Source organism: Salmo trutta, chromosome 31 (assembly GCF_901001165.1).
Source record: "Salmo trutta chromosome 31, fSalTru1.1, whole genome shotgun sequence".
In the NCBI taxonomy this organism is placed as follows: domain Eukaryota; kingdom Metazoa; phylum Chordata; class Actinopteri; order Salmoniformes; family Salmonidae; genus Salmo; species Salmo trutta.
This window is the reverse complement of record NC_042987.1, coordinates 21,667,505-21,684,047: the sequence shown is the minus strand read 5'-3', so window position 1 is coordinate 21,684,047 and position 16,543 is coordinate 21,667,505.

Below are 16,543 nucleotides of genomic sequence, written 5' to 3'. Positions count from 1 at the left end.
CCACTAATTCTAAATGTTTTCATTTAAACATAAATATACAGATCTGTCTAGTGTTTTGGCATGTGGATTCAGTTCTTTCCCCCACTACCGCCAGTGAGGGAATGCTGTTTACATCCTGCCTGTCTTCCTCGAGCCGTAGGATTGTTGTTGCACAGCCCACAGCTGTGACTATCGGTTCAAGTAGAGCGTCACCACACTTCCCCTGTATCCAAATGGCTTGGACCAAAATAATCTCCTGCTTGTTGTTCAGCTTTCCTTATTTACCAACTGCCATGAAATACCAAGTCTGGAAGTTGCCAGAAACATCATTAGAACTGGCTCTGGTCATAATTCATATAGCTTAAAATCTTATTCAAATGCTTGATTTGATGTTGTTGCTATATCATTTGTCATTTGTAAACACTTAGTTTTTTGTGTATTAAATCTCGAGTCTAAAGAAAAGCACATGTAATGTGTAAAGACATTTTATGAATATTTGAATGTTTATTATCAAAATTCCATCAGAGAGGTTTTCAAAAAGGAGCTGAAATGGTGCATTTCCATTCATTGGAAATAAGTAACCTTTTCAGAGATATTAAAGTTATCAGGATTATCAGGTTTAAAAACATGGGAGGAAAATGTAATTCTTGAGTGGGCTTTTAGCCATTCAGGGTTAGGCTAACAGATTATAATTTCCCATCTGCTCCACCTAAATCATCTCTGACTCCGCTTAGCGCAAAGGGCATGCTTCTCGTCTCTCACTGCTGGACAGATTGCATTACAGAGCAATATATGCCTTCCATTTAATCCTTACCATGTAATGGAGTAGTGCAAACTCCCCTAATAAGACACAACAATCAAATGTAATTATATATCAGTCGGTACTGTTTACCCAATGCACTGTGTTACAGAGACAGTGTCAAAACATTCTTGTGAGGAGGAGACTAACAGCTGAAAAAGACCTTCAGCACCACCATCTATGGCTCCTCCATCTGTAATCAACCTTGATGCTTTGCGCTGTTGTTTCCATTGATTTTTCTGTTTCACATGTGGGTGAAAATTGCACTTTAATAAATGAATAATGAAACCACAAGAGTACCCTCCTCTGACTTTCAATTAAAACGATCAGGCTTATGGGGATGGAGAGGGGGAGGACAGGACAGGAGAGGAGAAGAGAAGAGAGGAGAGAATAGAAGAGAGATGGAGGAGAGAAGAGGAAAGGTTGCTTTGGAGATTTTAACGCAGGTTCAGTGAAATGCGTATGTTTCTAGCTCCAACAATGCAGCAATAGCTAGAAATACAATAACGATACACACATAACTACACACATAACTGCACACATAACTACACACATAACTATACACACAACTACACACACAACTACACACACAACTACACACACAACTACACACATAACTAGAAACATAACTACTCACATAACTACACACATAACTAGACACATAACTAGACACATAACTACACCCATAACTAGACACATAACTACACACATAACTACACACAACTACACACATAACTACACACACAACTACACACATAACTAGACACATAACTAGACACACAACTACACACATAACTAGACACATAACTACACCAAGTACACACATAACTACACCATAACTACACACAACTACACACAATACACAAATAACTACACACATAACTACACACACAACTACACACATAACTAGACACATAACTACACACAACTACACACATAACTAGACACATAACTACACACATAACTACACACATAACTACACACATAACTACACCCATAACTAGACACATAACTACACACATAACTACACACAACTACACACACAACTACACACATAACTAGACACATAACTAGACACACAACTACACCCATAACTAGACACATAACTACACACAACTACACCCAATACACACACAACTACACACAATACACAAATAACTACACACATAACTACACACACAACTACACACAACTACACACATAACTACACACACAACTAACTAGGTATCCCCCTTTCTTTTCCATAAACATAAAAAAAAGAACAGAAAGTTAAGACATATCAGAATGAGCAATGTCAAAGCCTGGAATGTGAATGGTGTGTATATATAGACAATATGGACAGTATATGAAAATAAAATGTGTGTACAGCAGTACAGTAGTTATATAGGATGAGCCATGACTACAATACAGTATACTGTATACAGACAAAGTGGGTAAAACAGTATGTAAACGTTATTAAAGTGACCAGTGTTGAATGACTCTATGTACATTGGGCAGCAGTCTCTAAGGTGCAGGGTAGAGTACTGGGTGGTAGCTGGCTAGTAACAGTGCAGGGTATTGGGCTGAGGCCGGCTAGTGATGACTGTTTAGTACTCTAATGGCCTGGAGATAGAAGCTGTTTCAGTTTCTCGGTCCTGGCTTTGGTGCACCTGTACTGACTTCTCCTTCTGGATGGTAGCGGGGTGAACAGGCCGTGGTTTGGGTGGCTGGGGTCCTTGATGATCTTCTTGGCCTTCCTGTGGCACTGGGTGTTCGTTAGGGCTTCAGGGACCAAGCCGAATTTCTTTATCCCCCTGAGGTTGCTGCTGCTGCGCCTTCTTCATCACGCTGTCAGTGTGAAAGGACCATTTCAGGTCGTCAGTGATGTGCACACCGTGGAACGTGAAACTCTCAACCCTCTCCACTGCGGCCCCGATCAGCTCCTTTATTTTTTTGAGGTTGAGGGAAAAGTTATTTTCCTGGCATCAATTCGCCAGGGCTCTCACCTCCTCCCTATTGGCTGTCTTGTCGTTGTTGGCAATCAGACCTAACACTGTTGTGTCGTCAGCAAACTTGATGATTGAGTTGGAGACGTGTGGCCACACAGTCATAGGTGAACATGGAGTACAGGAAGGGGCTGAGAACGCACGCCTGTGGGGCCCGCATGTTTAGGATCAGCGTGGCAGAGGTGTTTTTACGTGCTCGTCAGGACGTCTAGGAGCCAGTTGCACAGGGAGGGGTTCAGACCCAGGGCCCTGAGCTTAGTGATGAACTTGGAGAGCACTGTGGTGTTGAATCCTGCGCTGTGTTCAATGAACAGCATTCTTACATAGGTATTCCTCTTGTCCAGGTGGGATAGGGCAGAGTGCAGTGTTATGGTGAGTGCGTCATCCATTTATCTGTTGGTGCGGTATGCACATTTTAGTGGGTCTAGGGTGTCGGGTAAGGTGGAGGTGATATGATCCTTAACTAGCCTCTCAAAGCACTTCATGATGACAGAAGTGAGTTCTATGGGGCGATAGTCCTTTAGGTCAATTAGCTTCACCTTCTTGGGTACAGGAACAACAGTGGACACCTTGAAGCAAGTGGGGACAACAGACTGGAATAGAGAGAGATTGAATACTGTATGTCCGCAAACACTCCAGCCAGCTGGTCTGTACATGCTCTGAGAACTCAGCTTGGGATATCATCTGGGCCGGCAGCCTAGTGAGGGTTAACATGCTTGAACGTCTTACTCACATCAGTCACAGAGATTGGGAGCACATAGTCCTTGTGTGCCCACACTGGGGGAAAAGGGTCCATATCAGGGGATATCTTTACATTACACGTTTTTGATATTCTACAGAATACAGACCATTTCCAATGCATATTTTGAGTTTTGTGGATACACCATATCCTGACACATTCTGAATCCAGATGTGTCTTTTAGATATTGGGATTACTCTGAATTATCAGGAATCACGGTAAAACCCAAGTGCAGACTGTGTGAAGTAACAATGTTTATTGTAACCACAGGGGCAGGCAAATGACAGGTCAAGGCAGGCAGGGGTCGATAATCCAGAGTAAGGCAAAGGTACAGGACGGCAGACAGGCTCAGGGTCAGGGAGAGGCAGAGTTCAGTAATCCAGAGGTGGAGCAAAGGTAGCCTTCCCTGTAGCTCAGTTGGTAGAGCATGGTGTTTGCAACACCAGGGTTGTGTGTTTGATTCCCACGGGGGGCCAGCACAGAAAGAAAAAAAATGTATGAAATGTATGCATTCACTACTGTAAGTCACTCTGGATAAGAGTGTCTGCTAAATGACTAAATGTAAAATGGTACAGGGTCTTCGACGGGCCGAGTGTCAGGTGGGCGGGTACAGGGTCAGGACAGGCAAGGGTCAAAAACCAGGAGGATGAGAAAAAGAGAGACTGGGAAAAGACAGGAGCTGACAAGACGAACGCTGGTAAGCTTGACAAACAAGACGAACTGGTAACAGACAAACAGAGAACACAGGTATACATACACAGAGGATAAGTGGGGAATATGGGTGACACCTGGAGGGGGTCGAGACAAGCACAAGGACAGGTGAAACAGTTCAGGGCGTGACACGAATATCACTCATGGATCTTTCCTATGGCCGGATATAGGCTCATTCAATATCCTGGGATATGTAACATCCTATTTTCTCTTCATGTTGACAAATACTGACTGTATACATTGCATATCTTTGTTTTCTCAACACATTCAAGATATGAATCTTTTCTTGGCTGAGGTCCATATCCAGATCATGATAATCTTTTTGATATGCTGAAAATAAGGACAGTTTCTGATGCATTTTTGAGTTTTCAGCACATGCTCAATAATTTGACAAATATTAAATCCATATTTTTCTTTCATTCACAAATGATTTTTGGATTCCCTCTGGATATCGTACATGGTATGGCCGGATATTGACTCATTAGATACCCTGAGATAGGCCTATGTGGACATCTTTTTTTCTCTATATGATGACAAATACTGACAGTATGCCTACATAGTATATTTTCTCAGCCCATACAATGCATATGCTCTTGACTTAGGTGTATATGAGGATCTCGATATGCTCTTTGATATGCTAAATAAGGACTATTTATCACGTTTCAGGTAAGACCCAGATGCAGACAACGTCGAAGTAACAACAGTTTATTAATCGAACAGGGGCAGGCAAAAAGCAGGTCAAGAGCAGGCAAAGGTCAGTAATCCAGATAGTTGGGGCAAAGGTAGAGGACGGCAGGCAGGCAGGCTCAGGGTCAGGGTGGGACTGAAAACAGGAGACAAAGGGCCGTGATAAATGGGTTTAACTCTGGACACATGAAAGGTAGGATGTATACGAAGGGTACGGGGCAACAGAAGACAAACTGCAGAGGGGCTAATGACTTTGGAGATGGAAAACGGGACGATAAACCGGGGGGAGAGTTTACGGGATTCCACCTGGAGGGGCAGATCCCGGGTGGACCTTTTGCCTTAGGCAACACCGGGGTCCGGTGGCGATCTGCTTGTCGTCGATACCTGAAGGTGGTCTTGAGGAAGGTTGACCGGGCTCTCCTCCGGGTACGACGACAGCGGCGGACAAACATCTGGGCAGAAGGTATGCGACCTTCCTGCTCAGGGAAGAGCGGGGGCTGATACCTCAGGGAACACTCAAAAGGTGATAGGCCCGTGGTAGAGCAGGGAAGGCTGTTGCGGGCGTATTTGACCCACACAAGCTGCTGGCTCTAGGTGGTGGGGTTGACGGAGACCAGGCAGTGCAGAGTGGTCTCTAGATCCTGGTTGACTCGCTCCTAATGGCAGTTGGATTGGGGGTGGAACCCCGAGGACAGGCTGGCCGACGACCCAATAAGGGTGCAGAACGCCTTCCAGAACTGGGACGAGAACTGAGGACCCTGGTCGGAGACCATGTCTACTGGTAGACCATGGATCCGGAAGACGTGCTGCACCATGAGCTGGGTCGTCTCTTTGGTAGAGGGTAGTTTGGGGAGAGGAATGAAGTGGGCGGCTTTGGAAAACCGATCCACCACGGTCAGGATGGCAGTGTTGCCATCAGACGGGGAAGACCCGTGACAAATTCCAGAGAGATGTGGGACCAGGAACGGTGAGGGACAGGCAGAGTTTGGAGAAGACCAGACGGAACTTGCCAAGGAGTCTTGTTCTGTGCACAAAATGTGCAAGCGGCGACAAATGCGGACACGTCAGGGACCATGGTAGGCCACCAAAAGCGTTGTCACACAAAAGCCAGGGTCCAACGGGAGCCCGGGTGGCAGGCAAGCCTGGAGGAGTGGGCCCACGAGTGGACCGTGGAGTGGACGGCGTCAGGGTCGAACAGCCGGTTATCAGGGCCGAACATCCGGTTATCAGGGCCCCCCCGGGGTTCGGCTGGGAACGCTGCGCCTCACAGACCTGCGTCCCTATTCCCCCAGTTGAGTGCCGTCTCCAGGCACGAAGTGGAAGGATGGTCTCGGATTCCGGGGTAGTAGTCGTGGGGCTATAGCGGTGTGACAGCGCATCCGGCTTGACATTCTTGGATCGCGGCCGGTACGAGAGGGATAAGTTCAACTGTGTGAACAGCAGGGCCCATCTAGCTTGCCTGGAATTGAGGCGCTTGGCGGTGCGGAGATACTTCAGGTTCTTGTGATCGGTCCACACGATGAACGGATGCTCCGCCCCCTCCAGCCAGTGCCTCCATTCCTCCAATGCCATCTTCACCGCGAGAAGCTCACAATTCCCCACATCGTAATTCTTCTCCGTTGCTTTGAGGTGATGGGAGAAGAATGCGCAGGGATGTAGCTTGAGGTCCAGGGCAGAACGCTGGGACAGGACAGCCCCCACTCCGACAATCGAAGCATCGGCGTCCACCACGAACTGACAGGATGGTCAGGATGAACCAAGATGGGAGCTGTGGTGAAGCAATGTTTGAGGTCCCGGAATACCTGGTCAGCAGCTGGAGACCACGTGAAAGGAACCTTAGGCGAGGTGAGTGTTGACAGGGGGGAAGCCAGAGTGCTGTAACCCCGGATAAAGTGTCGATAGAAGTTCGCGAACCCCAGGAAACATTGCAGCTGCACCCTGGAAGTAGGCTGGGGCCAATCCACCACCACTCTCAACTTCCCAGGATCCATTTCAACACTCCCAACAGCGATGATGTAACCCAGAAAATGGATGGTAGAGAGATGGAACTCGCACTTCTCTGCTTTTACAAACAGATGGTTCTCCAGGAGGTGTTGGAGAACCTGTCGAATGTGGAGCACATGTTCCTGGGTGGAGCGGGAGAAGACGAGGATGTCATCGAGGTAGACAAAGATGAACCGGTTCAACATGTCGCGGAGAACATCGTTAACCAGGGCCTTGAACACAGCAGGGGCGTTGATAAGGCCAAATGACATGACCAGATACTCATAGTGACCGCTGGCCATGTTAAAGGCGGTCTTTCACTCGTCTTCCACAGCTTGGAAAACACGGTGGCTCCCTGGAGCGGCTCGAAGGCCGAGGAGATGAGGGGTAGCGGGTAGCGGTTCTTCACCGTTATGTCGCTGAGACCCCGGTAGTTGATGCACGGGTACAGGGTCTTCTCCTTCTTCTCCACAAAGACGAACCCTGTGCCGGCGTAGTGCTAGGGAGAAGGTCAATCCCGCAATCATATGGTCCGTGCGGTGGAAGCAAAGTGGCCCGGGCCTTGTTGAACACCTCCCGGAGGTCTTGGTACTCTGCGGGAATGGCGGAGAAGTCCGGGGCAACTTCCGAACCCCCAGGAAGACGTCCCGGGGCAGGTTGTGCTGACTTCAGGCAACGGGCATGGAAGAACGGGCTCCAGCCCATGATGGCACCAGTAGACCAGTTAATAAGGGGATTGTGTCACTGGAGCCAGGAGAATCCCAATACCACGGGAATCTGAGCAGGAACTGGATAGACTCACTGTGGTTCCCTGACACATGTAGGTTGATGGGAGGGGTGTTGTGGGTGACCCAACCTATAGAGCGCCCGGCCAGCCCTCTAACGTCTATGGGAATGGAGAGGGGCTGAGTGTGGATGCCCAGCTCGGAAGCCAAGGTAGAGTCCAAAAAGCTCTCATCGGCCCCAGAGTCGATGAGGACCCGGAGAGATTTTGACTGGTTTCCCCACAGCAGAATGGCATGAAACGGAGTGCGTGTAAGGGAAGCAGAAAAGTTCTCCCTATGGCCCACCAGAGTACTCGCTCCTACGGGTGAGCCTGGTCTTTTAATGGACAAGAGGACACAAAATGACCACGAGTCCCGCAATACAGGCAATTCTTAGTGTTGAGCCTGTATAGCCGTTCCGCTGGAGACAACCCAGCTCTGCCTAGTTGCATAAGTTTGGGAAACGGTGACTCTGCCGTCTTCCGGTATGCCTCGGAGGAAAGGTGGAATCCTTGGATGGGTGAGCAAAATCGAATCTCCTCTCCCTCTCTCATTCCAGTAGTCGCCCATCGATCCTGATGGTCAAGGCGATGAGGGAATCGAGATCCATCTGTAATTCCCGGGCTGCAAGCTCATCCTTGACCTCCTCCGAGACTCCGTGAACATGTCAAACAGCGTTTCCTGGTTCCTGGCACTCTCAGCTGCCGAAGCGTGGAAATCCACCGCATAGTCTGCCACACTGCGGGAGTCCTACCGAAGCTAGAGTAGCTTCCAGGAAGCCTCTCTCCCAGAGAATGGGGCATAAAACACCTTCTTGACCTCTCCCACGAACTCTTCCAGACTGACGCATATGGCCTGCTGTTGCTCCCATACAGCTGTAGCCCAGATGAGTGCTCTCTCTGACATCAGCATGATAAGGTACGCTATCTTAGAGCAAACTGAGGGGAAGCAGGAGGGCTGCAGCTCAAAGATGAGGTCACACTGAGCTAGAAACGCCTGACAGGTGCCTGGCTCTCCATTGAAGCGTTCCGGGGGAGGTAAGCAGGGCTCCCGGGAAGGCGGAGTGATCGGTGAGGCGGCGCTGCTAACAGCCGAGTTACTGAGGGGCTGTGAGGTTACCGTTGTAGTAGGCTGCCTCCCAGCCAACCCACAGAATTGCTCCAGCAAGATGTCCAACATGGCGTTCAGCTGGTCATGGCGTTCAGCCAAGGTGTGGCCCCCCTCCATAAGGCCATGAAGCAATTCCTCATGCCAACTAATGGTGGCTCCTTGGGAGGAGATGGCGTTGCACAGCTGGTCCGAGTCTGCTGGGTCAGTCATGGCCAGTTCGTACCATCACGTTTCAGGTAAGACCCAGATGCAGACAACGTCGAAGTAACAACAGTTTATTAATCGAACAGGGGCAGGCAAAAGGCAGGTCAAGGGCAGGCAGAGGTCAGTAATTCAGATAGGTGGGAAAAAGGTACAGGACGGCATGCAGGCTCAGGGTCAGGGCAGGCAAAACTAAGTAATCCAGAAAGGTGGTGCAAAGGTACAGGACGGCAGGGTCAGGGCAGGCAGAAGGATCAACACCGGGACAACTAGGAAACAGGAACAATCGAGAGACAGGAGCAGAGGAGAAAACGCTGGTAGGCTTGACAAAACAAAACAAACTGGCAACAGAGAACACAGGTATAAATACACAGGGGATAATGGGCGACACCTGGAGGGGGTGGAGACAATCACAAAGACATGTGAAACACTATTTCTGATGCTTGTTTGAGTTTTGAGGATTTTTAAATCTTTTTTTTAACCTTCATTTAACTAATTTATTTTCAATGACAGCCTAGGAACATTTATTCCCTCTGCATAAAGGTGTGCAAGCTAAAAGCACTGTAACTGGTATGTATTTTCATGTATTTTCTGCTGTGGCGTTCCAACTGTCATTTTTTTATTTTGGCGCCATAAATGAGTGTGTAAACGGTGTGTGGTCGAACAAACAACTGGAGAAGGAAAGAAGTGAGAAGCTGTTCAGAAAATACCTCAAAAAAGTTCAGCTCATTTAAGTTTTGTTTTAATCTTAGTAACTAGACTCAAGAGCATTGGCTAATTTGACCTTTAGGGCTAGCTAGCTAGGCTTGATAGAGGGATAAAGCTAACTGGTTGGTAGCCTAGCTAACTAACAAATAACGAAAGTTACCTTCCCTTCAAGGATTTGTTGTTACCCCCTATCAAGTCTCATGGTGACAGATAATGTTTTAAAACATTTAGGCATATTTTGTATTACTGGTTAATATAAGCTAGCTAGCTTCTCTGGGGTAGGGGGCAGTATTTTGACATCCGGATGAAAAGAGTGCCCAAAGTAAACGGCCTGTTTCTCAGGCCCAGAAGCTAGGAAATACATATAATTGGTAGATTTGGATAGAATACCCTCTAACGTTTCTAAAACTGTTAAAATAATGTATGTGAGTATAACAGAACTGATTTGGCGGGCGAAACCCCAAGGACAAACCATCCAGGGGGAAAAAAATTGAGGTCATAGCATTTTTCTATGGGACTCCCTTATTATTAGGAACCTGGTTGCAGTTCCTATCGCTTCCACTAGATGTCAACAGTCTTTAGAAATTGTTCGATGTTTTTCTTTTGAGAAATTAAGAAGTATGGCTGTCCTTTGTAAGTGTCACTCAGGTGGACTCTACTGTTTGGTGTGCGTGAACTGGAAAGCGCTTCACATTGTTTTTATCCGGTATTAGAAACAGTTTATTCTTAAATTTGATCGTTTTAGGGTACCTGAGGTTGGATTAGGAACGTTGTTTGAAATGTTTGGACCAAGTTTACAGGTAACTTATTACATACTTTGTAGGAGTTGAAACCGGTGTATTTCTGAATCAAACGTGCCACATAAATGGACATTTTTGGGACATAAAGAAGGACATTATTGAACAAATGGACCATTTGTGATGTTTCTGGGACATTTTGGAGTGCCAACAGAAGAAGATCTTCAAAGGTAAGGCATTAATTATATCGCTATTTCTGAATTTTGTGGCACACCTGCCTGGTTGAAATTTTCATGGTTTGAGTTGCCAAACGTCAGCCTCGAAACCTTAACAACTTGGAGAAGATCTGCAAAGAGGAGTGGGACAAAATCCCTCCTGAGATGTGTGCAAACCTGGTGGCCAACTACAAGAAACATCTGACCTCTGTGATTGCCAACAAGGGTTTTGCCACCAAGTAATAAGTCATGTTTTGCAGAGGGGTCAAATACTTATTTCCCTCAATAAAATGCAAATCATTTTATAACATTTTTGACATGCGTTTTTCTGGATTTATTTGTTGTTATTCTGTCTCTCACTGTTCAAATAAACCTACCATTAAAATTATAGACTGATAATTTCTTTGTCAGTGGGCAAACGTACAAAATCAGCAGGGGATCAAATACTTTTTTCCCTCACTGTATGTCTCTCTGAAAGGAAATCCTCACCCTGATCTTGTTTACTTTGTTGTCCAGGGACTGAACGTTAGAGAGTAATATACTCGGAAGCGGTGGATGGTTGGCTCTCCACCTGAGCCTGACTACTAGTAATAGTAGGTCCAGTGTAAGAGATCATACTGGTAGGCCCAGTATATGAGATCAGACTGGTAGGCCCAGTAGAAATGATCAAACTTGTAGGCCCAGTAGAAATGATCAGACTGGTAGGCCCAGTATAAGAAATCAGACTAGATGGCCGAGTAGAAGAGATCAGATTGGTAGGCCCAGTAGAAGAGATCAGAGAAGAAGTGGTAGGCCCAGTATAAGAGATTAGACTATAAGTGGTAGGCCCAGTGTAAGGGATCAGATTGGTAGGCCCAGTAGAGGAGATCAGACTAGAAGTGGTAGGCCCAGTCGAAGAGATCAGATTGGTAGGCCTAGTAGAAGAGATCAGATTGGTAGGCCTAGTAGAAGAGATCAGACTAGAAGTGGTAGGCCCAGTATAAGAGATCAGATTGGTAGGCCCAGTATAAGAGATCAGACTAGAAGTGGTAGGCGCAGTATAAGCGATCAGACTAGAAGTGGTAGGCCCTGTATAAGAGATCAGACTAGAAGTTTTAGGCCCAGTATAAAAGATCAGATGAGAAGTGGTAGGCCCAATATAAGACATCAGATTAGAAGTGTTAGGCCCAGTATAAGAGATAATACTACAAGTGGTAGGCCCAGTGTAAGGGATCAGATTGGTAAGCCCAGTAGAAGAGATCAGACTAGAAGTGGTAGGCCCTGTATAAGAGATCAGACTAGAAGTGGTGGGCCCAGTAGAAGAGATAAGACTACAAGTGGTAGGCCCAGTGTAAGGGATCAGATTGGTAGGCCCTGTATAAGAGATCAGACTAGAAGTGGTAGTCCCAGTACAAGAGACCATACTAGAAGTGGTAGGTCCACTATAAAAGATCAGACTAGTAGGCCCAGTGTAAGATTAGATTGAGATCACTTTATTGGTCCAGCCGAAATGTGACTTTCATTTTTAACCCAACCCATCCGAATGACACACGTACAGGTGTTTGGAGAGGTGCGGTAGTTCTGCCACACTGGGTCCCGCTGTTGTGCGGGGTTAAGTGTCTTGCTCAAGGGCTCAACAGCATCTTGGAATTGACACCAGCAACCCTCCAGTTCCCAGCTCACTTAGCTGATTTTTACATCAGACACAGGATTAAAACTGGCAACCCTCCGGTTGCTGGCTCACCTCGCTAACCGCTGGGCTACCTGCTGCCGACTATGCTGCCCAGTATAAGAGATCAGCCTAGTAGGCCCAGTGGAAGAGATCTGCCTAGTAGGCCCAGTGGAAGAGATCAGCCTAGTAGGCCCAGTGGAAGAGATCTGCCTAGTAGGCCCAGTGGAAGAGATCTGCCTAGTAGGCCCAGTGGAAGAGATCTGCCTAGTAGGCCCAGTGGAAGAGATCTGCCTAGTAGGCCCAGTAGAAGAGCCTCTACAGACAGCTGAGTCACGTGACCACAGGAAGCCGACTGGAGCCAGAGCCAACAGGCAAACAGGGAAACAAACAACAGTGTTCCAGAGGAAACAGGTGCCTGCTGCTGCTTTGTGTCTGGGGCTCTAGGGCTGGCTTTGGAGCTGGTGGTGGAGTCCCCTCGCTGTCCCCTCACAGCTCCCCATTTAGACTGCTCATCAGCCAGGTGCTTCCGCCACAGAGGAATGCCAGGGACCTTGCGGTCTGTCAGCATGGCATGCACATAGCAGGCGAGAGAGTGTCCTATGGTCATTGGTCAGTATCAGGGCAGTGTCATTCAGGAAAAGAAAATTGGCAGCATTGGCATGTGGTCACTCTGACAGTCAGCCCAAACATGAGGTCAGTCAAGCACATGTAGTTAACAGACATGTGACTTCTACGGTGTAGGACGCTGACAGTGAGTGAATTTGTAAATCACTACAGACAAAGGCAGAGATCTTGCATAACAACACGTCATAATGGATGTCTTTTGGAAAGGTCTGTGGTGAGTCACTCACTCGGTGTGGGAGTGGAGGTGAAGGTAGATTGTTGATGAGGTAAAAGTGCATCATGTTTTCAATAGATTGACAGTCTGGCTAATGTCTTCCTCATCCTGTTGCCCTGTGTGTCCTGCTGCGTCCTGCTCCCTGGTCCAGTCAGGGTCCACCCTCTGGGCCACGTGGAGCCAGACCCCCCTCTACTCCCACGCACTCCCCCCAATTCAGCTCACACACAGTCAGGGAGCAGGGAGAGGTAGCAGGTGGGATGGGGGGCTGGATGGAACTGTGTGTGTGTGTGTGTGTGTGTGTGTGTGTGTGTGTGTGTGTGTGTGTGTGTGTGTGTGTGTGTGTGTGTGTGTGTGTGTGTGTGTGTGTGTGCGGGTGTGTGCGTGTGCGTGTGCGCATGCGTGCGTGTGTCCCCCTACAAAAAAAGAAAGACAAAATAGCATGTGAAAAAAATATATACTAAAACATATGAGTCAGGCATGTGGTTTTTGGACACGTGAAGGTTCACATGGATTTCCAAATGTATATTTTTCACTGTGAACAAATCACATGTGAAAAATGGCACAAACATTAATGTCTTCACAATTAGTCAGAACCACATTCCCACTGTATCCAATGTTGTTTCTAATACTTGTAAGACTGCACCATATGACTTCAAATTGTGTTCTGTCATTAATGTTTGTGGAAATGTATGTAAATGTTAAGTTGTTTATTGTTTTTGTCTTGTGGTAAAAAAAATATACAGTTCCAGTCAAAAGTTTGGACACACCTACTCATTCCAGGGTTTTTCTTTATTTTTACTGTTTTCTACATTGTAGAATAATAGTGAAGACATCAACACTATGAAACAACACATATGGAATCATGTAGTAAACAAAAAAGTGTTAAACAAATCAAAATAAATGTTATATTTGAGATTCTTCAAAGTAGCCACCCTTTGCCTTGATGACAGCTTTGCACACTCTTGGCATTATCTCAACCAGCTTCATGAGGTAGTCACCTGGAATGCATTTCAATTAACAGGTGTCCGTTGTCAAAAGTTAATTTGTGGAATTTCTTTCCTTCTTAATGCGTTTGAGCCAATCAGTTGTGTTGTGACAAGGTAGGGGTGGTATACAGAAGATAGCCCTATTTGGTAAAAGACCAAGTCCATATTATGGCAAGAAGAGCTCAAATAAGCAAAGAGAAACGACAGTCCATCATTACTTTAAAACATGAAGGTCAGTCAATATGAAAAATGTCAAGACCTTTCTTCAAATGAAGACGCAAAAACCTTGTAGCGCTATGATGAAATTGGCTCTCATGAGGACCGCCACTGGAAAGGAAGACCCAGACTTACTTCTGCTGCAGAGGATAAGTTCATTAGAGTTACTAACCTCAGAAATTGCAGCCCAAATAAATGCTTCACAGAGTTCAAGTAACAGACACAACTGTTCAGAGGAGACTGCGTGAATCAGGCCTTCATGGTCCAATTGCTGCAAGGAAACCACTACAATAGTAAAAATAAAGAAAACCTCTTGAATAAGTAGGTGTACAGACTGGTACTGTATATATATATATTTGTAAGTATAATAAAGTATTACCAAAAAGAAAAGAAAAATGTCATGTGAAAAAAAACATGTGGTTTTGGACACGTGAAGTTTCACATAGATTTTTCACATGACTTAGACACGTGGTTTACCAACATTTCTCATGTGATATTCTAAATTTCACATATGTTTTTTTAACCAGCGGGATTAGAACCTGGGTCTCCCATGGGAGAAGCCAAAGTCTTTAGCATCTAACCAAGAAGAACAACACTGGGTTTCTCTTCCAATGTATATTTATAATCATTTTATCTTTCTCTCAGAATATTCACTGTTCAATTCGAAATAGGTTTATAATGTCATCAAGTTAATCGCAGGATTTGCTGTGTTTAATCACGATTAATAACAAATTCTGAATTTTCTGAAATTGATCTGTAATTTAAGATTTTTTTTATATAAATGCATTGCAAGAATATTGTCGTCTTGAATTTGTCCAAAGTAACGGTTAGCAAAATCAGGTAAATTGATAAAGCACACTTTCTTTAACCTCAATGTCAATTTGTTTTCACATCACCTTGTTGTTTTTATCTGTATAGATTATGTATTTTGGATGTTTTCAGTGTATTTTGCACACTTTCAGACCATGCAATTAATCACAATAAAAAAAAAAACCCACAAATATTACAAAAGGTTAACTCAAGTTAACTGATTAACTCTGAAAGCCCTAATTCTTCGTTGTAGAAGAGTATCTGTTTACATTCATTCCAATAGCAAACACATTTATATATTTTCAAATACATTAAAATCAGTTTTAGGCCTGTGTATTAAATGTAACAAAAACCAATGGACAGCTAACAATAACAAAAGCTAAAAATAGGTAGCTAGAATGAAATGGAAGGCTAGCAATCGCCTATACCTTAGCTAGCTAGCGGTTAGCAATCAGCATGTGACCATTAGATACACATTTAATCAAAAGTAACCTTCTAGAATACAAGTAAATACACTCAATATGAGCCCTCTTTCATAAAAAAAACTAACTACAAAAACATTTAAGAGCCAAAACATTTATAATGGCAATACAAAATCATCTGAAACACTATTTTGTTTTCATTGACTTGCATACAGAAGTGAGCTAGCTAGCTACTTAGCTTGGCTACAGTCACGTAAATTGGAAAATCTCACTCGTTTTTTACTTGATCAAAACAATTCAATCATACATCAAAATGACCAGAAAACTCAACACAGTACAAAACGGAAAACTGGATAAAAAATAAGGAGACATGGAGAGCTAGCTTCTCTGTTCTTTTCACTGGGTTTCTTCCAAAGGTCACGGACCAATGTACCGAGAAGTGAGGGGACCCTGCAGCAGTAACACTGAATGCTCCCTAGTGGTAGCGCTAAGTATACATGTACGTATATCAAATCAACACCATGGATGACTACAATAATAATGGAGTAGTTGTCTCAGAAATAAGAAATACTTATTTTGAATGCACTTTAATTAATATACTCAGGTAGGCTAAGTAAAAATTGTACAGAATGGCATTACAGAATGGCATTACACATGTGGAAACATTGCTACTGAAACATGTTAACACCACCTTTTCACATTTGAGGGGAATAACACTATTTTACCCCCACATGTGAAAGGGCAATTTTCACATGTGGAGTTTTCTGACGTGTAAAACTGCAAATGTGATATTCACATTTGATTGTTTTTCATGTGTTGAATTTGAAATTTCACATGTGAAATTGCAATTCACATATGAGGTGAAAACATTATTCTCCTCACATGAGAAAATGTGGTGTTAACATGTGCAATCTAATTTTAATACATGTGAAAATATCATTTTGCGCTTCTTTCACATGTGAAGCTGCAAATTTCCATTGTCTTTTTTTGTAAGGGTAC